The 25,095-nt window shown below is 34.9% G+C and overlaps 1 long non-coding RNA gene across 1 annotated transcript in view; it reads left to right on the top strand.

Annotated features, from left to right (window-relative positions):
* Positions 1–1,697: 1,697 nt before the first annotated feature.
* The window catches only part of LOC150012837 (uncharacterized), a 309,940-nt gene continuing 286,542 nt past the window's right edge, over positions 1,698–25,095 (top strand). The window contains exon 1 of the long non-coding RNA XR_016510784.1: positions 1,698–1,768. This is a non-coding gene — a long non-coding RNA (uncharacterized LOC150012837). The remainder of the gene's footprint in view (positions 1,769–25,095) is intronic.

Below are 25,095 nucleotides of genomic sequence, written 5' to 3' on the forward strand. Positions count from 1 at the left end.
GATTTCACCTATATGTAGAATCTAAAAATAATAATAAGTAAACAAAGAATAAAAACAGACTCAGATGCAAAGGATAAACTTACAGTTGCCAGAATTAAAGGGAGTTGAAGGGCTGGGTGAAAAAGATAAAGGGATTAAGAAGTACAAATTGGTAGTTACAAAGTGGTCACAGGGATGTAGAGTACAGCCAAGAAAATATAGTCAATAATATTGCCATAACTATGTGTTGTGCCAGGTCGGTACTTGAATTATTGGAAGAATCACTTCATAAATTATGTAATTGTGTAACCATTATGCTGTACACCTGAAACTGATATAAAATAATATTGAATGCCGAAAGTAATTAAAAACAGAATTATATAAAAACACAAAGTGAGTTGTAATTCTCAATAATATAAAAAAGATGAAAAAAGCACAAACTGAGGGCACTAGTGTATATATAGATATAAATCTCTATATACTAGCATATATTAATATATAAACTTATATAAATACATACACTTTGTAGACATTTACTATTTGTATATGCTAAATATACATATTTCCTGACAATAACTTCTAGAAACATTGAGTTGGTAATGCAATTTGTATGAACCTAGCCCTTAAAACATGACCTTATATGATCCCTCTTGTAATGGGATAAGAAGCAATGTAATTATGTTCTAACTTGCTATGTGTACCTTGACAAAGTTACACTTCTCATTTATGAGCTCCCCGCCATCTCTGTTCCTACTCCAATCTTCTTTGCCACCTAACAGACTGGAGACTTTCAGAAAGGGGTGGGAGGCGCGATATCAAAGTCTCTGGTGCTGCTTCATTGAGATTGGTGCCTGACTTTCACAGTACATGCATGAGACTTGGAGTGAGGAGATTTCCAACGGAATGTAGCAGAGGCTTGCTCTACCTAATTAGGGTGTTTGCATACAGGAAACAGAGTAACACTGGGCAACAGCAAAGTACCTATATATCTTGCTTATCACTTTTTTTCTCTTTTAGCAAGTAGATAGGAGAAAATGATGATTTTTAAAGGTTTTTCTATATATAATTGAGGCAGGATGTGAAAGTTTCAGTTATTAATTTTTACTGTACATAGTGTAGTGTATATTACCTAGAAGTAAAGTCACTTAAATATATTTCGGCAGCCGTCCGTCTCGAGAGACGATGTAAATATATACATATTCCATATCAATTTATCAAATAGATGGCTGTTATTTCCCATATTTTATAAATCATGTCCAGGTAAATTATGGAACATAAAGTAGCAGAAATCTACTTTGCTAAAATCTAGTAAAGAAGTTTATAGTAAAAAACTAAACAGGGGGCCAACACCCCCTATTGCTTGTAATTCAGTTTCATGACTAGGAAAATGTCTATGTTGGTAGTGTGTACATAATAAGAAACCAAATGTTTTAGTTTTCTTAGTACAACAGCCTTTCTAAGTAGATTGAGTGGTTTTATATTTTGTAGTGTTTCATAGTATAGAGTCTCTTTATTCTCTTGAAAGTCCTAGAAAGACATATTCTTCATTGTTACACTGTGCACTTAACAAAATCTATAACAGTAATTTTTAAGGAACAATTTTTTTAAATGGCAATATGGAGAGATAATACAAGTTTCATAGCTAATCACCATCATTTTACAAAGATATGTATTGCTCTAAATGTTCTTGTTCATGTTTCTTTATTTATAGGAATTGAAGAGTGCATTGGAAAGCTACATCATGAGCTGCTGGGGTTTTTAAAGTGTCCACTGGATTTTTAATCACAAGGTAAATGCCCAATTATTCTAATTACATTTTTAGGGTGAAATGAATACCATTTTTTTTTGTCTTAAGACTTAGTTTCTTTATACCAAGAAGTTAGTGATACTTTATTTACTCATATTTAATTAAGTAGTTCTACTGGTTTGTTAGATAAAAAGTGATGGGAAAGTTATTGTCATATTGGCAATCCAACGCTGGACATGTATTTTTCCCTATAAAACCAATATTATTGTTATGTGTGATATGTTTCAGGAAGCCTGTACACAGTTTTTGTTTGATTAAAGTGATTTTTGTATTTTTAAATCATTTAACATGTGGTTTGTAACATACAAACTGTGTTATAATGTATAATGGCTAAAATATTTTCTTTATTAATACTTATGACATGGGTAGTGATATTGGAGGTATATTATTCTCAATTTGAAGTGAAAACTGGGTTACTCTGGGCTTTTTTATTTTATTATTCTTTGAAGATATAACATTTATTCCCTCTATATTTGAAAAATTGCATTTATAAGAATACAAACTACCTCATACCTTTTCAGGGGCTCTGTATGTGTGATGTGGATGGCTTTTTTTCCTTTTTGGTCTTATTAGTTTTTCTGCCTCTTTTTTTCTTTGCTGGTAATCCTTTACCAAGAATCACAACAAGGATTTTTATTTTTTATTATTTTATTTTATTTTTGTTGTAAGTTTTAGTAAATTAAGGCATTTGTAATCACTGCTTTCTTTTCATCATATAAAATTATTGAGAAAGAAATTAATATTTGAGGGGTTCCCAGGGAGATAAGGCTTGGTTAGTAACTTTAAAGAAAGGCATTATTAAGGCAATTAAGGGAAGACATATGAAAATATATCACTGTGTCTTCATGAAGACCAAGAAATGAAGCAAATGACATTTTCTTCTGAAAATCAGGTTTCCTAGAAGGAGGATATGACAGCTTCCAGCACTGTTTCACATGTCTATTAGATTAATACTACTAGCAAGGGAGGAGTGATTTGTATGTAAATGGCCTACCCAGGTACAAAATTGTGGACCCAGGTTCAAAATCATGGGCACACACTCACACACACACACGCACACACACACACATACACATCTAGGATAGTGTTTGGGGGTCTAAAAGAAACTCAGACTCTCCATGCACAGGTACATAGGCTTAAATATAGAAAAGAAGAAAAAGAAATGTATTTCAAGGGGTAATAGGACATTAAATATTCATGGAATATATTGAATTGGTCAGATTTAAAATAAATAAAAGTATCATTGATAAAATTTAAATTATGAACTGCATGAGGAGTCACATGGCTCATATTTTACAAGGGTCTCCATTATGTTACTTTGGATGAGATAATAGGGAAAAATGGATGGACAGTCATGTGAAGAGAATTAGGAGAAATTGGTCAGTTGCAGAACACAAAACTATCTATCATTTACAGGGCTCTTCCAATCAAAAAGAACATTTGATGGCACTTGAAATATGATAAATTTGACATGATTTGAAGATACTCTGAAATATAATTACTTCTGTGAATAGCCCTTAATATATTCTTTTATAGTTCCCTTAGCCAGTTTAAGTAATCCTGATAAATTAACCTCTTTTTCCTGCTTGAATTTATGTGAAGTCCTGCAATCTATTTCTGATTGTAAATCCAATACTGTCTTCAGATGTACGTTGACAGTAGATAGGTGGGGATTTTATTTTATCTTCAAAAAGAATGAAACACACACTATTAATTTATTGAATGACTAGAGGTTATTTGAAAATTAATATTTCATTTGATTTTGATGGAATTTTATAAAACATCAAAGCCATATGGGAATTTGCCTGCACTAAGAAGTTTCGTTTTCACAAAAGTTTAAAGCATATAACATAACCAGGATGAAAAGACAGGTCTTGTATCCTCTAGATTCTTGTAACAATTAAGGTCTCTTTCACTTCCATCTTCAGTCCCCTCTTCTTCCCTTGCTTTCTCTTTTGTCTTTCTCATAGCAAAGGCGGGTTTTAACAATGGCCCCACACCCCTGCAGCTACTGATCTGTTTACCTATTTTTACTGCTAATTTTTAGTTCCTTAAAATGTTTGGTGAAGTTCTAAAAATAATTTTCTCTATTCTAAAGCCATCAGAATTTTTTTAATCTATATTAGTAAAAGAGTGAGATAAATTGTGAATATAGCTGAGCCATTTTATGTTGTACAAACAATCACTGATTAAAGGTTAAAAGGTAAATGTCACCAGTGTGGTAACAAACATGTAATTAGAATGTGAATGGCATTAACATTGGTGCACTGAACAGAGAAGGGGTGATAAAATAGGTCAGTACTTGGAACAGAACACTCCTAAAACTGAAGCCATGTCTACAAGTTGACATGGGACATTGAACACTCAAGAATAACTTCCCAATGCAAATGTGATAATGAGGAAATTTGAAAATATTAGGCTTGCCCTATTTTGAGAGGATGATGATAATTCTCTGTAAATATAGGTCAGGTAGAAGGGAGGTTAGACTTTTTACCTGGGACTCAAGTGACATTCTGGGACATTTGGTTGTAACATAATCCAATGTGGCAAATATTTAAAAAATAATATTATATAGGTTTAGTTTAAGTAAACAACAACACAAAAGCCAAATAAACATGTAAAAATTAGAATTTCCCCCAAAATAAAATGGGCTGCTGCATAAAGGGATGAGAGTCCTGCCTCTAAAGGCATCACTTGGTGTGGTTGGCTGGCCCACTGCTTCTCCCCAGGGATTCATGATTAATCAGTGTTTGAAGAAATGACAGTTTGCATCTGACCCCAAGATACTTTCTGGCTCCAAAAATGTATAACTTTTATCTTTCTGATGTAAGTTGCCCATAGTGAGACAGAAGGTTTAGTGTTTGAAATACCAGGTCCAGTGACAGCATTCCTGCAGTGGGTACACACTCCCCACAACTTTTTACAGGAAATCTTGGGGCTTAGTTTACTGGTCTGTGAAAAGAGGATGATAAAACTACTGCTCACGATATGATGTTGTTATTGAGGCACATGTACTAATGTTGGTAAGAAAGAATGGCTTAAAATCAACTGTTATGAACCACATGCTTTGCCATTTCACTGACCTTGAATTAAATCCCCCAAATTATTTAGTTACCTATGAATTTATTTTACAGCATGAAGTTAAATATTTTATGGGTACTGTTTTTTTAATGGCTTAGAATTATGACTAGAATAAGATGTTGTCTTTTCAATCAGACTTCTGTTCATGTATTATAGAAATCCAGAGGCTTTTTTTTTCTGAGTAAAATATAGATACTGGCTATAGATATTCACTTTTGTACTTCTCTTCATTGGATAGATACAATGGTAGCCTGTTTAAGTAAGTGTTCTGGTTATGTATCTCAGCTTCTGCAAAGGTACCAACATTATGCATGCTTTTAAACCTAATATTTGTGGTCTGTTATTAATCATATAATACATAACATAGCAATTTCTGCCAGCCAGTATTAATCAGCAAAGCAGAGACAAAATGTAATATTGTGGGAAGACTACCTGAATAATATGAATTTTTGTCATTCATTTCTATAGCTAAAATTGTATCAATGTCTTAAAAAAGACTATTACACTCTTTGTATTTACTCTGTAGAAGTGTTTTGACTCAACCACAGTTTGAATGAATGCATTTGACTTACATTGATTTGTGTTTGAGATGCTAGAAATCCATGCTTGCATTTGCTGTAGTAATGTTATTTACGGTGAGTTTTTCTGCATTCTTTATAAAATTTCTCCATTGAGAAGACCATGAAACATGCCTCCCTTCAGTCTCAGCACTCCAAATAGCAGAGCTTTTCCCGCCAACTTGTTTATTTTTAACTTATGATTCCACTGAGTCATGCATTAGATTTGTTTGCATGTGTGTGTAGGTTACTAGGAAGCTCAGAACCTATTCTGTTGCACATCTGGCAAGTAAAACAAATCGAATGATGTAGATGGTATTGAAACATAACTGCTCTGGGATTAGTCTAAGCATGAATACCATCTCTTCTTTAAATCAAGGGTAGTTTTGGTTAGGATGCCATCTCATTTTTCTTTACAATGCTTATGGTGAAGTGGTGCTTTGAAGATTAAACAAGATAATCACTTAATATATCAACACACATACTTGGTAAATGTTAGCTATTGTCAATACTAAAGTTCTCAAGGGCAGCTCTTATTTTCCACCACAGTTCTTGGGCTACCAAAACACACATGTATTGAGCACCTACTATGTCCACTTATTATATGTGTATGAGTAAACAATATATGTAGATAATTTTATGACTCGAGTTATCCTCAGTGCATAGCAGACAGAGGAAAGGAAAGGAACTAACATTAAGAATAATTTTTTAGACTTCTGGTCAAGATGGAGGCCTAGACAGACATGCTGGTCTCCCTTCACAACTAAGAAGGAATACAACTACCTCAAAATAAGAGAGGACCAGAAGTTCCAGAAAATCAAACTTCATGGAAGTTGAACAAACAAAGATATAAAGAAGAGATACTCATCCAGACAGGTAGGAGGGGAGGAGCTCAGGTGGAGAGGACACAATGTGGTAGCAGCAGCAGTGGTGGCAGTGACAGGCTGGAAAAAAGCACTGTCACACATTTTAAAAAGTCAGAAGGGACACCTGGGGAGTGGTCCCAGCTCCAGACCAGTCTGTGCAGCTCACTCTCCCAGTGCCATGGAAAACCAAGCCTCATTGCTTCTGACTGTGCAAACCAGTGGGAGTTGGGATGGAAGAAGAAATGGCTGGTATCTCATCAGAGTCCACTTGTTTAAAGGGCTCCCATGGTCCTAAAATGACCACAGACCCACCCACTCTGGGAACGAGGGCCAGGGCAGCAGCTAGAGTGGCGCCAGTCTGGTGCGGAAGTGGGAGAGGTGCCTAGAAAAGGGGCAAGTGCTGAGAAGGTGGCATTGTTCGCTCTCAGACCCCTCCCCCACATACAGCACCACAATGTAGTGACATGGGCCGCCCTGTACTGATGAATGCCTAAGGCTCTGCACCTTACAACATAACAGAAGTGACAGCTCCACCTAAGACACAGAGGCAAACAAACAGAGGAGTTTGTCAAGATTTGGAGACAGAGAAGTATGGCCCAAAAGAAGGAATGGATCAGGGTTCAGTGGGAGAAATAAGTGATGAAGGGGTAGTCAATCTAACAGATGCAGAATTCAAAACACTGGTGTTAAAAATGCTCACAGGCTTGACAGATATTCTTGAATATGTCAAACGCATCAGGGAAGAATTGAAGTCTATACTAAGTGAAACAAAGAAAAATCCACACAAAACCAATGGTGAAGGGGAGGAAACCTGGGTTCAAATCAATGATTTGGAACATAAGGAAGGAAAAAACAGTCAACCAGTACAGAATGAGGAAACAAGAATTGAAAAAAATGAGGAGAGGTTAGGAACCTCTGGGACAACTTTAAACATGCCAACATCTGAATCATGGGGGTGCCAGAAGGAGAAGAGGAAGAGCAAGAAATTGAAAGTTTAAGTGAAAAAATAATGAAGGAAAACTCCCCAAGTTTGGAGAAGGAAATAAACATACAAGTCCAGGAAGCACAGAATGTCCCAAACAAGCTAGACCCAAAGAGGACCACACCAAAACACATCATAATTAAAATGCCAAAGGTGAAAGATAAAGAGATAATCTTAAAGGCAGCAAGAGAAAAGAAGACAGTTACCTACAAAGGGTTGCCTGTAAGACTGTCAACTGATTTCTCAAAAGAAACTTTGCAGGCAAGAAGGGGCTGGCAAGAAGTATTCAGTGTGATGAAAAGCAAGGCCCTACAACCAGGAATACTCTATCCAGAAAAACAATCATTTGGAATGGAAGGGCAGATGAAGTGCTTCCCAAACAAGGTAGTTAAAAGAGTTTGTTTTCACCAAGCCTTTATTATATGAAATGTTAAAGGGACTTATTTAAGAAAAAGATCAAAATTATGAACACTAAAATGACAAGATACTCACAACTATCAATAACTGAATCTAAAAAATAAAAACAAAATCCAACTAAGCAAACCAGAATAGGAACAGAATCATAGATATGGGGATCATTTGGAGGGTTATCAGCTGGGATGAGGAAGGGGTAGAAATGGGGAAATGGTGTAGGGATTAAGAAGCATAATTGGTTGGTACAAAGCAGACAGGGTGAAACCAAAGAACTTATATGCATGACCCATGGACATGAACTAAGGGTGGTGGGATTGCTGGGGAAGGGCAGAGGGAAGCAAAGGGGAAAAAAATTGGAACTATCGTAACAACATAGTCATTAAAATATACTTAAAAAAAGAATAACTTTTTAAAATGTTTTGTGTATTCTCTCTATACCCATAACTACTTTCAGCAATCAAAGTTTTATTAGAAGAGGTTAAATGATTATTAATAGATATTTTGGATTTTTGAGGAGGAAGAGCTCTTTTCAGTGTTTGATTCACATTGTCTTTATGGCCTTTCCTAGTGCTTTGGTTAAAGTAAGAGTTGAATTACATGAATTAAGTTTGGATTTGCTGCATGCCACTCCATGGTACAGGGGGGTGGATCAAACTACAACTGTACTTCGACTTGTTTGCAGAACAATCTGTTTTTTACCAGAGAAGCATCTTCAAATGAATTAAAATGCCCTCTTTTTTTCTGACATATATAATCTACGCCCTATATTTATCTCCTTAGCCTCCTAGTTATGGAAGATAAGATGAAAAAGTAAATCTGTGAAGTTTCACACTCCTATTTTTGATATGTGAAGCTCTATTCGTATTTTTGTATTTCAACTCTGTGAAAGCTGTTTACTGAAGACCCATTTTCATAAAGAATCTTGGAAATCAAAATCTTTGTCCACTGAGCTATCAAAGGTTTAAATAATAATGGATCTCAATAAGAATAGAACCTCATATTCCTGTCAATATTCATGCCACAACTTTTATAACACTTGCCATGTGCTAGGCACTATATTAAGCACTGCACAGTATTGTCTCTATTAATCCTCATAACAGCCCTATGAAAGGAATATCACCACTATCCCCATTCTGCTAATAAATATAGAAAGCTGAGATTAAATATCTTGCCCAAGATCATGCAACTGTTAAATCTGTTACATAACGAGGCATACTTTGCAACAGAGAGCTGCAACAAGAAGATATTCTTGAGAGCTTGTGGGCAGTAGTGATGGGGACATGGTCATTGCAGAGCAGAAAATTGTCCTCTCTGTTCTCTGTCTTCAAAATATCCCGTCACTTGATGAGTTAAATAAGAGCAGATGACTTTAGATACTAGTTAAAAAAAATAAAAAGTTTATAAATATGAAGTCTGTTGCAAAAAGAATACTTTATAGAACAATAAAGAGACATCAATTCTTTTTGCCTGGATTCTAAATAATTTTGCCACCAGTCTACATTTTTCTCTCAGAAAGGTAGATAAGTAAGATTAATTTCATCATGTCTCAAGTAAACCTGTTTTCATTGGGCTTTCCTCTGGATTTTGATGACATTTGGCTCTACAGTTGTGTGACATCTAGGATCCTTAATATCTTTTTATGACTCTAAGTACATGCTCCACATGTAATTTACAATACCATTAAAAAAGTGTAACACCTAATTAATTCACTAATCAGCTGTCAGAGCCTGTGATCTTTTCCCAGTTCACTGTTGAGTTCCCTAGGGGAGATCTGTATTCTGAAATTGTCATTTCCATTTGCTGTGTGTGGTGTTAGAGCAGACACTAAGTTATGCTGCTTGTTCATAGAAAAGACATTATCCTCATAAGTGCCTTGATGACTTTGTTAAAAATACTTTCTGCCACCCTGTTCCCTTGTTCTCAGGAACACTGCAGTCCTACAGTGCAGCAGAGAGTTCACAGAGTCATAAGCTAGGACAAGGGAGATCAGCATATCTGTGTCCTACTTGTGCATTTTCCCTTGAGTTCTTTTATTTTATCCTTAAGGAACTTTATTTAATTTTTAAAAAGTTATTTAATATCTGTTTTCTTAGGTTTTATTATTTTTGAAGACTTTATTGCCTCAAATATGCCAAAATTGGGATTTTTATATATAATAGAAATATTCATGGCTACTAAGTGTTTCATGGGTTTATTAAAATAAAACCAGGTAAACATGTTTTATGAGTACTTTCGGAAAAAATAGGGAGAAAATAAATAGTTCTTGAAGAATTATAGAATCAGTTTATTTATGATTAATATCTGCTTTAAGATTACATGACTTTTTTTTTTTTGTTTTTTTTTTTGGTTGAGAAATGAATTTTCCCAAAATGCACTAACTTAACACAATCATTTGATTGTTCTCACAAGTCTGTGGATTAAGGGACAGCATTGACAAGTCTAGGCTCCACTGATTTCAGCTCAACTTACTTATGCATATGAAGTCAGCAATGAGTAGGCCAGGACTGGCTAGTGGACAATGGTCTCGCTCACTTATATTTTGCAGTTTTCAAGCTACAGGCTAGTGACTGGGCTATATGTCTTTCGTCATACAATTGATTAGTTTGGGAAAATTTACATAGTGGATGGTAGGGTTTCAAGACAAAATATTCAAGACTTCTCACTGCCAATGCTTAGAATTGGCCCAACATTGCTTTGGCTACATTCTATTGGCCAAAGCAAGTCACAAGGCCAGTCCAGATACAAGAGCTGGAGAAATAAATTCTACCTCTTGGTGAGATTAGCTGCAAGGTAACACTGCAAAGGCAGGGAATTTAGGCAGGAGTGAGGAATTGGGGTAATTTTGCTATCTACCACACTTAACTATCTGGTTGAGCTTAATGGTCATCTAGACCTGATCTAGGTTAAGTTTTTACCCTCCAATCTAATCAGGCTGGTTTCCCTATCAAAAAAAGCTCCCCTTCTCAATCTGATAGCACAGCCTAGCACCAGACAGCAATACAATGTAGTCTATACCCTCTCTTATGAATTTTGTTTATCATTTTTTTTTGCATTCCATTATAGTTTTGACACTTATTAATAACATTATATGAGTATTTATTGTGGAATATATAACTTAATTTTTAAAAATTTTTTACAAGTAGAATCATAATTGCCTATTTACCAGAGATAGCCACTGTTTTGAATTATATGTTTTAGCTGAACTATTTAGTATATTTGCATTAATTACAATGCTAATGTATTTTATATCTTCAATATTATTTTGTCTATTCATTTTTGTGTTTCTTTGTTTATTACTTAAATATTTTAAATTAATTAGTTATTCTTATTTATCTTTCCCTATGTTAGTTTAATACTTATATTTCCTTTTCAAGTTTTTAATGAGTATATTGGAAATGTTATCATCCAGAGAAACTCACTAAAGTGTGAAGTTCAATCTTCACTCTCTTTCTAAATAACAGAAGAGCTTGGAATAACTACCTACAATCAGCATCCTTTAATTTTTTATGCAATTTTCATATATTTTAGTTCTGTTGCAATTTTTAATTTTATTTTTGTTTTATATAAATACATATGAATATTGCTCACTGTGTTTGCTTATTCTTTTCTTGTATTTGAGGTCACTTTCTTCTGTCAGAATAATTATATTTAGAATATCATTATAATTATCTTTTGATAACAAATGCTCAGTTTTGTTTGCACATAATTGCCTTATTTCTTTCTTATTATTGAAATGCATCTTGTTGAATATGATTCTAATTTGATGTTTATTTTGCTTTAACTCATTTCATCTATTACTACACAAATTATTGGTATACATGGTTGCTGTTTAGAAGTCAGATGTCAAGCTATTGCTTTCTATAAAGACATCAGTCTTTCCACTACATTCAATATGCTTTTTTTTGCCATCGTTACCGTGCAGTTTTACTACAATATATCCAAGTATTAATTCTTGTAATTTATTTTATTTATTGTCTTTATCTTGAGTTACTTAATCTATATATTGGTGTTTTTCATTAGTTATGGAAAATTCTGTTATTACTTACCTATATACTACTTCTACACCTGTTTCTTCTTTTCTTCTGGAAATCCATAAGGTAAAATTAGCTTCAGTGCTCTATTCAACGCTGGGTTTCTAATATGTTCTTAAATTTTGGTCTTTAGATTTTGTTTTCTTTTTTTAGATTACTGTTGTCCCAATTTTTCCCCTTTTCCCTCCTCTGCTCAGCCCAAGCCCTGCTCCCACAGTCAATCCCTACACTGTTGTCCATGCCCCTGGGTCATTCATACATGTTCTTTGTCTAGTCCCTTCCCCTTCTTTACACAATTATCCTTCTTCTCCCTCCCCTCTAGTCACTTTCAGTCTGTTCCACATTTCCTTGTTAGTGGTTCTATTTTTTCTATTAGTTTATTTTGTTCATTAGATTTCTCTTATAAGTGAGATCATTTGGTATTTATCTTTCACCAACTGGCTTATTTCATTTAACATAATAGTCTCCAGTTTCAACCATGCTATTGCCAAAGGTAGGAATTCCTTCTTTCTTCCTTCTGCTTACTATTCCATTGTGTAAATGTATCACAGTTTTTTGGTCCACTCATTTACTGATAGGCACTTAGGCTGTTTATAGGACTTGGCTATTGTAAATAGCATTGCTATGAACATAACAGTGCATAAGTTCTTTTGAACTGGTGTTTTGGGCTTCTTAAAGTATATTCCTAGCAGTGGAGTTGCTGGGTCAAAAGGAAATTCCATTTTTAGTTTTTTGAGGAAATTTTATACTGCTTTGCACAGTGGCTGCAGCAGTCTGCATGCCATCAACAGTGCACTAGGGTTCCCTTTTCTCCACATCCTTGTCAGCACTTGTTTTTTGAGTTATTAATAATAGCCACTCTGAAAGGTGTGAGTTTATATCTCACCTCAATATATGAAAATCAATGAATGAAAAAAGACCACATTAACAAAGTGAAGGGGAGAAAAAACACAGGATTCTCTCAGTTGATGCAGAAAAACACTTGACGAAATTCAGCTTTTTCAAGATATAAAACAACAGATTTAAAATTAAAGACTATCAACATAATAAAGGTCATATATGAAAAACCTACAGGTAACATCCTACCCAATGGTGAAAGACTGAAAGCTTTTATTCTAAGATCAAGAACAAGACAATGATAATCACTTTTGCCACTTCTATTCAGCATTGTATTGGAGGTCCTAGATAGAGCAATTATGCAAGAAAAAAAAACATACAAATTGGAAAGGAATGACATCATAACATGATATTATATGTAAAAAAACAACAACATTTCATAACAAAACTCTATTAGAGCTAATAAATTTAACAGAATTACAAGATGCAGTCAAAGCATAAAAATAAGTTGAAATAAAAATGAACAATCAGAAAAGAAAAATTAAGAAATAATTCAATTTAAAATATTATCAAAAATAAAATGTTTAGTAATAAACAATTAAAAAGCAAAGGACTATACACTGAAAGCTGCAAATGTTTCTGAAAATAAATTAATAAATGAGAAGACACTCTGTGTTCATGGTTTGGAAGATAATATTTAGATTACAGTACTACCCAAATAAGTCTACAATTTCTGTGAAATGCCTACCAAAATTTTAACAATTTTTTGCAGAAATAAAAAAATATATTCTAAAAGTTATATAGAATCTCAAAGAATTCTAAATAGTCAAAATAGTCTTTAAAAAGAACAGATTTGAAAATCTCATTGTTTTGCATTCATAACTTATAATTATGAAGCTATAGCAATCAAAATGCATTAGCAGTATAAAGACAGACATATAGACCAATAGACTAGAATCAGGAGCCCAGGGGAAACAAAAATAAAAAAACCTGACATAGATGGTAAAATGCTTTTTGACCAGAGGGACAACACCATTTAATGGAGAAAAGGCAATATTTCCAACTGATAGTCTTTGGAAAACTGGATATCCTCATGGTAAAAAAAAAAAAAAAAAATGCATATAGTATAACTTATGCTACATGCAAAAATTAATTAAAATGAACCAAAGATATAATGTAAGAGCTAAAATTATAAAACTCTCAGAAGGAAATACAAAACCTTTACAAAAGTGCATTTGGCAGTGCTATCTTAGACATAACACTAAGCATAGCTAACAAAGAGAAAAATATATGAATGAACTACATAAAACTAAAATATTTTGTGCATCAGAGGGCACTATTAGCATAATTAAATGCAATGACTCAAGGAGATTTGTGTGCCTCATGTTCATAGCAGTATTATTAACAACCATCAAAAGTAAAAGCAACCCAAGTGTCCAATGATGGATGAATGGATAAACAAAATGTAGTATGTACACCCAATGGAATATTAATCAGTCTTGAAATGGAAGGAAATTCGGATATATGTTACAATATGGATGAATTGTAAAGGCATTATGCTGAGTAAAATAAGCCAGACTAAAAGGACAAATACTGTATGATTCCACTTATTTCATATACCTAGAATAATGAAATTTATAGAGATGAAAAATAAAATGGTGATGATTGTTAGGGATTTGGGGTAGGGGAGATGGGGAATTATTGTGTAGTACATAGAGAATTTTAGTTTTTTAGGATGAAAACAGTTCTGAAGACTGTGATGACGGTAGTAAAAGAATGTAGATGCACTTAATTACCACTAAACTATATGCTTAAAATAGTTTAAATGGTAATTTTTCTCATATATATAATAATAGCACAATTAAAGAAATTACAAACAAATAAAACAAAACAAAACTCTTACTTTGTCACAGTTTATGTAGGTCAGGAGTGAATTAGTTGGATGATTTTGATCAGAGTATCTGTGTGGTTGTTGTCAAGATCACTCATTTAAAGGCTTCCTGGCCTTGATGATCCATTTCCAAGAAGATACACTAACATAGTTTTGGCTGAAGGCCTTAGTTCCTCACTAGATGGACCTATCCACAGGATTACTTGGTGTCATCATGAATAGTGGCTAGCTTCCTCAGAGTGAGCAATCTCAGAGAGAAAACAAGGAGAAACCACAATGTCTTTTTAGTCTTAGAAGTGGAATACTTTTATGCTACTACATTCTGTCAGAAATGAGTCACTAAGAACAACCAACACTCAAGCAAAGAGGAATTAGGCTAGAAAGAGCATTAAAGATTTGTGGGCATATCTTAAAACCACCACAGACATTATTTACCTTTTTCTCATTGTCACAATAATGTTCTTTATAGCAATAGAAAGTATAAGATTGCATGTCTCTTTAGTGACCTATAATCTCAGCCTTTGTTTTTTATGACATTGGCATTTCAGAAGGGTGCAGCCATTTGTTTAATAGATTGTCTCTCAGTTTGAATGTTTGATGTTTTCTTGTGATTAGATTAAGTTATGTGTTTTGGTTAGGATTATTTCAAAGGCGATATTCTCATTGCATCATACAGGAAAGCTCATAATGTCAACCCTTCTCATTATTGGTGATATTAACTTAATCATTTGCTTAAGTTAGTGATTGCTGTTTTTTTCTATCATATAAATACTCATTTTTACTTTATGATGAATAGGATGCCTTCAAAATCATACTTTTTCCTCTTTAATTAATAAGATATTTTTAGAATATGTAAATATTGTTATCCTAGTATTAAGTTTAACCCACTTGCTTTAGAGTAAATATTTTAAAATTTCTTGCCAGATCACTAATGCATTTTTAAAATGTTTCTCTTTTTGTTTTAATATTTTATCTAACATTTAGGTTGCCTTTAGCATAGGATTAGTGAGGATATCTGTTCCACCAAAAAAAAAAAAAAAAAAAAAAACAGTCTTACTAATTTGACACCTATTTTTATGTCTAATATTAAATTATTTTCCTATTTCTCAAAATCTTGGCTATTTTCACTAGGCATAAAGGTTACTACTTACTTGGTAAAAATGAAATGCACTACCCTCTAATTATTCATATCTCTTCATTCCCCAAGTCATTTTAAGCACCTTAGCAACAGGCTTCATAGCTTATTCCAAACTTTCTCCTAATAGTAACTCAGTAAGTTGGATCACTATTAAGTGATAGCATTTTCACATTGTAAAAAGTGCATAATGATAATAATAATTATTGATAATTGGATGCTTGCTATATTTCAACTCTTTTTTTGTAATCCTCACCCAAGGACTTTTTTTTTTAATTGCTTTTTGAGAGAAAGGAAGGAAGAGAGAAAGTGGGGGAGAGAAATATTGATGTGAGAGAGAAGCACCAATTGATTGCCCTCCACATGTGCTCTGACCAGGGATAGAATTAACAACCTAGCTAGGTGCTCACAATATTCCAATAAAGTATGGCACTCCAACCAACTGAACCACTCTGGCCAGGGCTGTTTCAACATTCTAGATGCATTTGCAAGTATTAGCACATTCAACTTTTCGAGCATCATCTTATGAATTTTATGTCATTATTGTTCCTGTTTACTGACTACAGATCAAATAATGATAAAGCTGTGAGTCAAATCCAGGTAGTCTGTCTGCAGAGGTTGTCCTCTTAATTATTGTGCATTACTGGGATCAAGGGGATTGCCTCCCGAAAAGCTATGAGCTATTTGTAAACCTCTGTGTGGAGGCAAAATCTCCAAGGCAACAGAGGCTGGAGTTATAGGGAACATAAAAAACATTTCCTTTCTTCTGAAGATGAAAAAACTGAAGCTTGAAAAAACTCAGCTTCTTTACTACTTAGAAATAAGTTTCAGGCAAAATTTAGCTCTCCTGATGTCAAATCAATACAGTTCATTTTTATCATACTGTAAATGTCTGATAAAATGAAAATAAATACCCTATACTGAATTATTCATTAGGGGCAACAATATAAATCTTCACTATCAGTTTCATAGTTGAATTCTTAAATAAATATGCTAGATAGATCATGCATTAATTACACATGAGCTGCTTTTGCTTGCTTTCTTAGAATAGAAAAAAAGCTTCAGGGGAATGACTTAGATGACCATGCATTTTTGCACAGACAACCTGGTTAGTTCAAATTTTTCTCTTGTCTTAAATATATGTGACATAATTTCTCTGCTCATTTGTTTAAAAGTAATCTCCATAAGTGCAAATGTTTAACGAAACCTGGAAAACTCTCCTCTGGTTAGCAAGTAGATTAAGTGTAGAGTTATAAAGAGGAACCATTATATATACATATCCATTTAGCAAAACACTCAAGTTATTTATACTATTTAGTGTTGCCTTAAGAAACTGATAACCTTATAGAGTAGTTGACAGTGTTTGTTGACATAACCCTTTGATTTCTGTGGATTGATTGCAATGAGTGTTACAATATTATTTTATAATACATTGTTTTAAAATAGTACTCAAGGCACCTCCACATTTAGTGACTTCCCTGCAATACTTTGCAAAGAGTGCATTCAAAATCTTTAACAAGTGGATATGCCATGTGCTCTAATGAATCTTAGAGGGGAACCAACCTTTCAGAACACATACCAGTCAAAAACAATGCCAGACAGTGTACACTGTGTAAGTATGGAGCTAAAGATGCTCTTCTATTTTACTCTCTTACTTGTGTTATGTTGAAATTGTTGTGTTGATTTCTCTCCTCTTCACACATCTCCTCCTAGTAGCATGAATTTACTTGAAAGAAAACTACACTGTAAAAAAAAATCCCAAAAAACAGAGCATAGAAGCAGCATGGTAATGAATGTTTACAGGTTATTTGAATTTTTGTATCTCATAATGGGGCACTCTAGTATTCTCGCTCATTCAGCTTCTCTTTTAGGTTCAGGTACACTGGGGAAATATGCTTCTTCATCCCCTCACTCTTGGTTTGGGCCATGTGGCCATTAGGATCCATGGGATCTGAGGCAAAGAGTTGACTGAGTCGTATCAAAACCTGTGCATTCATTGTCACATCCTCTAGAATTTCTTTCTTTGCTCTGATGACTGAGAAGGCTTCTTAGTCCATGTGGTTTAGTCACAAGATCATAGGGCTTCCATTTGCTTGGAAACCTGAGTGATATGTGAAGCCATCCCACATGGAATTTACACATGGAATATGCAACATTAGTGAGAAATAAACTTTTGTTTTAATAGGCCACTGAGACTTGGGTTTTGTTTGTAACAATACCCTGGCTAATACATGGTGAATGGAGTGTTAATAGATATGTTTGTATTAAAGAATTAAATTTTTTAATATAATTTCAATAAATTTGAGGTTGATTATAAATTTTAGATAATATAATAATCCTTCTAAGTTTTATCTTTTTTTATTATACCCTTACTATACATACAATTAATGTATTTTCCCCTAAGCTTAATATATATCTTAACCCTGATGCTTTAATCTCAAGATTCAGTATTCTCATTGAGAAGCATTTGTCCCTAGCATACTATGATTGTGGTCTCACACAGACTTGGTAAGCAAAAGATCAACTATTCCTTCTCCCCACCTCTTTTCTTTCTTCCATCAGAAATAGATGCCTTTAATCTGCCTGGGAAGCTGATGTTTTATTTTTGCCTAGAATTTCAGAAATGTGCCTTCCTAGACAATAAGGTAATGCCAAACCTCGTCGGCAGCTGTCCGTCTTGAGAGACGATGGTGTAGTTTCTTAAGAGTCTATCTGCACCGCCGAGAATGGCTGTGCAGTCCAAATCGGGAGTGACACGATATCTGTCTCCTCCCGTGTTGAATCGATATCTTGTGATGACACTGGAGTGTCCTCTCCAGTGAAGCTGAAGCTACAGAGCCTGGGCAGGGTGATATGGAGGGTCTGCTGTTGCCCATGCAGCAGACCCCCCCCCTCTCTTCGCAGCTGAGGGATCCAAGGGAAAGACGGAGTCAATACAGCTTGGCTTCAGGTGCGCCGCAGGAGTTGCCGGTGTTGACTACAACGTCAAACCGCCTTAGGGACTCCGGCTCCGGATTTTCTGTCGGGGTTTACTCCCTTAGCCTTTCCCCTGAAAAGGTATGCCGCAAGGCAGCGGAGGTTTTTTGGAGTCAGAGTTTTCCTTCTCTGATGTGCCCTGACTGGAAGATCGAACCAGCGACACTTAGCTCGCAGGCCGACGCTCAATCCACTGAGCCAAACCAGCCAGGGTGAATGCCAAACCTACTACCTAAAGAATCAGACGCACTTTGTGTTCAATAATTCTGTTAGGTCCATAAGAAGAAACAAGGTGTAGTTTTGGAGGAATTCTCCCCTTCTCATTTGTGAATGAGAGTTCATTGTAAAATAAGTGGCATGAAACTAATCTGCCTCAATCCATGTAGTTGTAGCTCATTCCTTTGAGTCACATAAGCACTGTGAGCTTTAAACTAGATGTGTGGAAGCTGTCAAAAACAAAAACAAAATAAACTTAGACAATATGGGCTTAAATAAATAGTGTCAGACATTTTTTTAGCAAGATTTTTGAACTTTCAGAAAAATATCAGTTGAGTAGTTGGTGTTTTATAAATGAAAAAAGAGTCATAAAAATAATATATGAAAAACATTGACTTAACACAAGTTAGTAAATTATTTTTGAACACCTATCTCCTAAATAATATGACCTAGTTTTGGATGAGGAAAAGTGGGAGAAGACGGATATAATATATAAAGATAAAACATGTCACTGTGCTTATAAATTAGTAGAGAAAAAGAACATAGGCAGAAACTATCATGTAAGAGAAGATATGCTATCTTGGGAATGAAGTTATTTGATAATAAAGTAAGAACAAAGTTTAAGATAAAAAATTAAACTGAGGCTAGGTAACTACATGGATCGGGTAGTCTTAGAAGATTGGATTTATAAACATATAAAATAAATTAAAAAATGAAAGAATACATTGTGAGCAAAGACAAGAAAATACTAAATTTGTTATGTGGATCTGGAATTGTCAGAGGCTGGGAAAATTAGAAAATTTAATGGGTTTGTCTATTTGGAAATGGATAATTCTAGTAATATAGATTAGAAGCTCATCAGAAGCATGTAATACATGAATTTGCCTTGAAAACAATGGGAAAAGAACCCATTATAAATTTTAGAGTAGAAAACTAAAATGATGTAAAGGTCTTTTAATTTTTTGAAAACAAGTTTAACTAAAACATATTAATAAGATTATGGAAATTCTCACTGGTCCCAACAGAACAATTTTGCATCAGGGAGTGTTGAGTGGGACCTGATGAACTGATCCAGCCCTCAGATAGCTCTGGTGAACATAGTGGTTGGCTTCTACAGAACTCATTTACTGAGGGTTTTTTCCCCTCTTCATTTCATTGCTGGTAAGCATGGTGGAGCAGGGTAGAATCAGTAAAGTCCCAGATTGGTCACGTTGGGACTCAGAAGGAAGCAGATAACCAAATGTAGGCTAGTCTTGTCTTGCTCTTTATTATTCATATGTCCTGGTGGAGTCAATCTCTAAGCCTATTGTAAAGCACCATTACAATTTACCCTGTGTGAGCAAGTCATGCCCACAGGTGACTCATCAAGACATTATGATAAGACTGTTAAAGAGCAAGTCAGAGTGGTCCTCTTTTCTACTGACCCATGATTTTCTGTGAATTTTTGGGATTAAATCTTGGCAGTAACCCAAAATACAATGCAGCTGAATTCTCTGAATGGCAGGCTAACAAGCAATCCAATCTATTCTCTCAGATTAGGAAAGGGAAAATAGCCCCCAGTTACAGAGTCTTGAGAGAAGTCCACTCATGTCAGTCTAGAATGATTTCTGCATGTTTTGTTTTGAGAAGTGCAATACTAGTGTTCTGGGGCAATTCTGAGGGTCTCCAATTTTCTTTTATCCTTTTTTTGTTTCCTCATAATTTTCCTCATATTTGCCTGTCCATCAAGTCCCTCTGTCAGACTTGCAATACAACTGGCTATGTAGTGAGGGTTTTTCCAGTAAATTAACTTCCAGCCTTCAACCGTGGCTATTTCATTCAGCGAGGCTCAACCTAGTTCATTTTATCCACTATCCAGATCCAGAAATAACAGAACAGTGCTCTCTCTTGTCTGATGGTCGACACTGGAGATGCTCAGTCCTTCTCAATACTTTTTTGGCCTTCCAGGTTAAGTTTTCTTTTTCATTTTGCATTTTCAGTAGATGGTCGACACTGGAGATGCTCAGTCCTTCTCAATACTTTTTTGGCCTTCCAGGTTAAGTTTTCTTTTTCATTTTGCATTTTCAGTATATCCTCATCTTGGGTTTGTTACTTAGTTTGTTTCTCCAAACTTAATTTTCTCCTCTTTTCCATTCCCAATCCAGTGATTAATTTACAGCTTTCATAATTTCTTAACTACTTCCTATTCTGCAGGAATTGAGGCAGAATGGGAGAAAATTAAAAGATAATTAAAATGTTTCGGCTTATTTCAGCGGTGCCATATGTTTTAGCATTTTTTTAGTCTATGTGTTTGATTTTTGGAAAAAGAAAAGTAGTTTTTCATCATTGTTAGGAGGCAGCACAATACCATAAATGGTTAGAATGGGGCAACCTAGCTTTTATGTTCTGTCACATCTTGGATGAGTTATAATAAGTTAACATCTATAACCTCAGTTTTTTCTCTGTACCTGGCATTTTAATAGGATTGTTGTGAGGATGTAATGAGATAAGGAATTTGAAGTGGAATCGACATCATTGAGACATGGTCACAGTGACTACTCTGCTCACACTACCGTTGCCATTATACTGCCATTGGTCATTATGTTACTGCTCCTTCTCAAAGGATTCCTATTTGCTGTAGAAGTGTTTTCAAGCAAAAGGTTCAATGTGCTGTGTTGGAAATATGCTACAGTATGTATGTGTGCTTTGCTTACCTGAAGAGATAGGCTTACAAATTAAAAAAGGCTAAGACTATGTAATTGCCATGCAGTTTTTTGAATTGGTGTTGTCCGGAGTAGGACATGAGTGTGCCAGGATGTTGACTTCATCAACCTCCCTTGACAGTGTTGGGGGAGAACTTACAGTGGCCAAATCTCCAAGGCTAGCTGCTTCTGGCCACAGTGAGCCATATCATTTTACCTCTCAGTTTCTATGTGTGCTATGAAATGACAGTTGGGAGAGATTAAGCTAGGAAAACTCAGCTAATGGAAGATGAATTTTGGTAGATACACACACACACACACACACATTTGTTTGCAGGTTTGTTTTCATTTTTCAACTGAGGAGTGATCTAAGGAGCAAATAGCATTGGAGTAAGGGTACCAAAGATTTGGGGAATGCAATTATTCTGATGTACTGTAAGAAAGAGAACAATTGCTTTCCTTTTAATTTGTTGAAACATGTTTGTATATGAAAGTGAGTTAAACAACATGACATTTTAGAAAATAAGTATACATTCCCTATCAGAAGAATTTATTTGCCTCATTCATGAAATTGTTGCATGATTATTATTGTACTTAATATGTAAATAACAGCATGTTTCAGATCAGGCTCATTGGATTCCCTAAACATATGAGGTGTTTAATAAATGCTCCTTAAATGAGTATAACTTTTGAAAATTCATTAACCATTTTTTAGAGTAATGAGACAAGTTGACAGTATACAGGGTGTGGTTTTAAATTTCATTACTTTGAATTTTATGTCAAAGTAATTATTATGGAAGAGGCTATGTCCTCTCATAAAAGATTTGGAGCAACTGTAGAGGCAGAATTCTACTGAATGCATTATATAGTGTGTTTCTACAAAATATTATCTGAGAAAAGCGGGGAGAGGGAATGGTAAGGTGTGATTTTGTTTGAATAGTTCAAAATGTTAAAGAAATGTGAAGTTAGTTCACATGCTGTTAAAATAATAATAACCGAAAAGAAGAAGCATATATGAATGACCCATGGACATAGACAGCAGTGTGGGGATTGATAGTGGCATTATAGAGTGGGCTGGGCAGACGAGCACAAAGGGAGGAAAATTGGGACGACTGTAATAGAATAAACAAGAACTTAAAAAGTCATGTGGACTGAATCTATGGGAAGTTTCCTTGCCTTCCCATAGAAACCAGTCTTTCCACGTTTATGTCTGAGATTACAAAGTACTGTTGTCCTACAGTGGAATTTTGCAGATATCATTTTGTGCTTTAAACGTGATCCAGGGTATCTTCTCTCTGTCTTCTCTTGTGCTCATGTATTTCACATCTGCATTTCCACTACTGTGAGGCTTTCTGCTTAGGTACATGTTTCTACATATTGGTCTCATTTTATTTAAATACTCTGCTGTGGTTGATTAACCACAAGTTATATAAGCAGTAAAAAAGAAAGAAAAAGAAATAACCATCAGAATCATTGTCAATAGAAGGTGACACAGGCTGAAGTAATAATCAAAGTTAAGTGGAGAATATATCAAATTAATGTATGTCAAAATTGCACACTCCATGGAAGATTTGGTTTATTGTGATATTAGTGGAAGCAAGCATAGCCTTGAAAGGCTAGTTATTTTTGAATTCCTGAAGGGCAACGTAACCTTTATATAAATGCAACCTACTGAGAAACAAAGAAGAAAAGTTAGTAAACCTGTATAATTTTTGTAATGATGTAACTTTCCACATTCTTTTTTTATTAAATTATTTTTATTATAATTATATTACAATTGTCCCAATTTTCCCCACTTTTCCCTCCTCCACCCAGCCAACCCTCTGCCCCCACAGTCAATCCCCACACTGTTGTTCATGTCCCTGTGTCATACCTACATATTCCTTTTCTAGCCCCTTCCCCTTCTTCCCATCATTATCCTCTTCCCCCACCCCCTCTGGTCACTTTCAGTCTGTTCCATGTTTCTATGCCTGTGGTTCTATTTTGTTCACTAGTTTACTTTGTTCATTAGATTCTTCTTATAGGTGTAATAATATGGTATTTGTCTTTCACCACCTGGCTTATTTCACTTAGCATAATATTCTCCAGTTCCATCCATGCTGTCACAAAGGGTAGGAGTCCCTTCTTTCTTTCTGTTGCATAGTATTTTATTGTGTAAATGTACCACAGTTTTTTTATCCATTCATTTACTAATGGGCACTTAAACTGTTTCTAGGACTTGACTATTGTAAACAGCACCACTGTGAACATAAGTGTGCACAAGTTCTTTTGAATTAGTGATTCAGGATTCTTCGGGTATATTCCCAGCAGCAGAATTTCTGGGTCAAAAGGGAGTTCTATTTTTAGTTTTTTTAAAGGAAATTCTATACTGTTTTCCACAGCAGCTGCACCAGTCTGCATTTCCACCAACAATGCACTAGGGTTTCCTTTTCTCCACATCCTCGTCAGCACTTGTTTGTTAATGATGGCCATTCTGACAGGTGTAAAGTGTTATCTCATTGTGGTTTTAATTTGCATGTTTCCGATGGCTAGTGATGTTGAACATCTTTTCATATGTCTGTAGGCCATCTGTATGTCCTCCTTGGAGAAGTGTTTATTCAGGTCCTTTGTCCACTTTTTAGTTGGACTGTTTGTCTTTCTGGTGTTGAATGATATGAGTTCTTTGTATGTTTTGGAGATCAAACCCTTGTCCAATACATATATCATTAAAAATATGTTCTCCCTTTTTATTCTGATGATGGCTTCCTTAGCTGTGCAGAAACTTTTTAGTTTGCTGTAGTCCCATTTGTTTGTTTTTTACTTTATATTGGCAAAATTATTCCTATGTGGGACATCAGAAATTTTCCTGCCTATGTTTTCTTCTAGGACTTTTATGGTATCATGGCTTACATTTAAGTCTTTTTCCATGTTGAGTTTATTCTGGTGTATATTGGAAGTTGGTGACCTAGTTTCATTTTTTTACATGTCCCTGTCCAGTTCTCCCAACACCATTTGTTGAAGGAGCGATTTTTACTCTATTTTATTCTCCTGCCCCCTTTGTCAAATATTAATTGACCATAACTGTAGGCTGAGAAAAGGGAATCAAAGTTGCAAAGACACGACCTGAGTTCTGCACGTCCCCTCACAGCGTCCTTACCAGTATGTAAACGTGCAGCTGAATAGGGTGGTACTGGTTGCAGGTTATGTCTTTGTTTGCTGGACTTCCATGCACTTTGATTTTCTGGGGCTGATGGTTGTTTCTAGTTTTGAGGTAATTGTGTTCCTTCTTGGTTGTGGGGGGAGACGCCGCATGTCTGTCTATGCCTCCATCTTGGCCAGAAGTCCTCCTAGTGAATATTTTAATTGAATTATTATATTCTTCAATTCCTGAAGTTTTGTTTTTTAAGATATTTTCATTTTGTTCATGCATCATTTTCCTGATTTTCCTTAGTTGTCTGTTTTCTCTCGAAGTTCATTGAACTTATTTAAGATGGTCGTTTTTATTTTTGTCTCATAATTATTAGGTCTTCATTTCTTTAAGGTTGTTTCTGTGCTGGCTTAGGGGAGGGGCTCTCATGGGTGAAATAATTTTTTAACCATTTTAATGTAGCTGGTTTTGGCTTTGCACTTTCCTGGGATATTATGACTTTTTAACTGGTTTCT

The sequence above is a fragment of the Furipterus horrens genome, unplaced genomic scaffold (assembly GCF_987537825.1).
Source record: "Furipterus horrens unplaced genomic scaffold, mFurHor1.1.pri manual_scaffold_4, whole genome shotgun sequence".
Taxonomy (NCBI): domain Eukaryota; kingdom Metazoa; phylum Chordata; class Mammalia; order Chiroptera; family Furipteridae; genus Furipterus; species Furipterus horrens.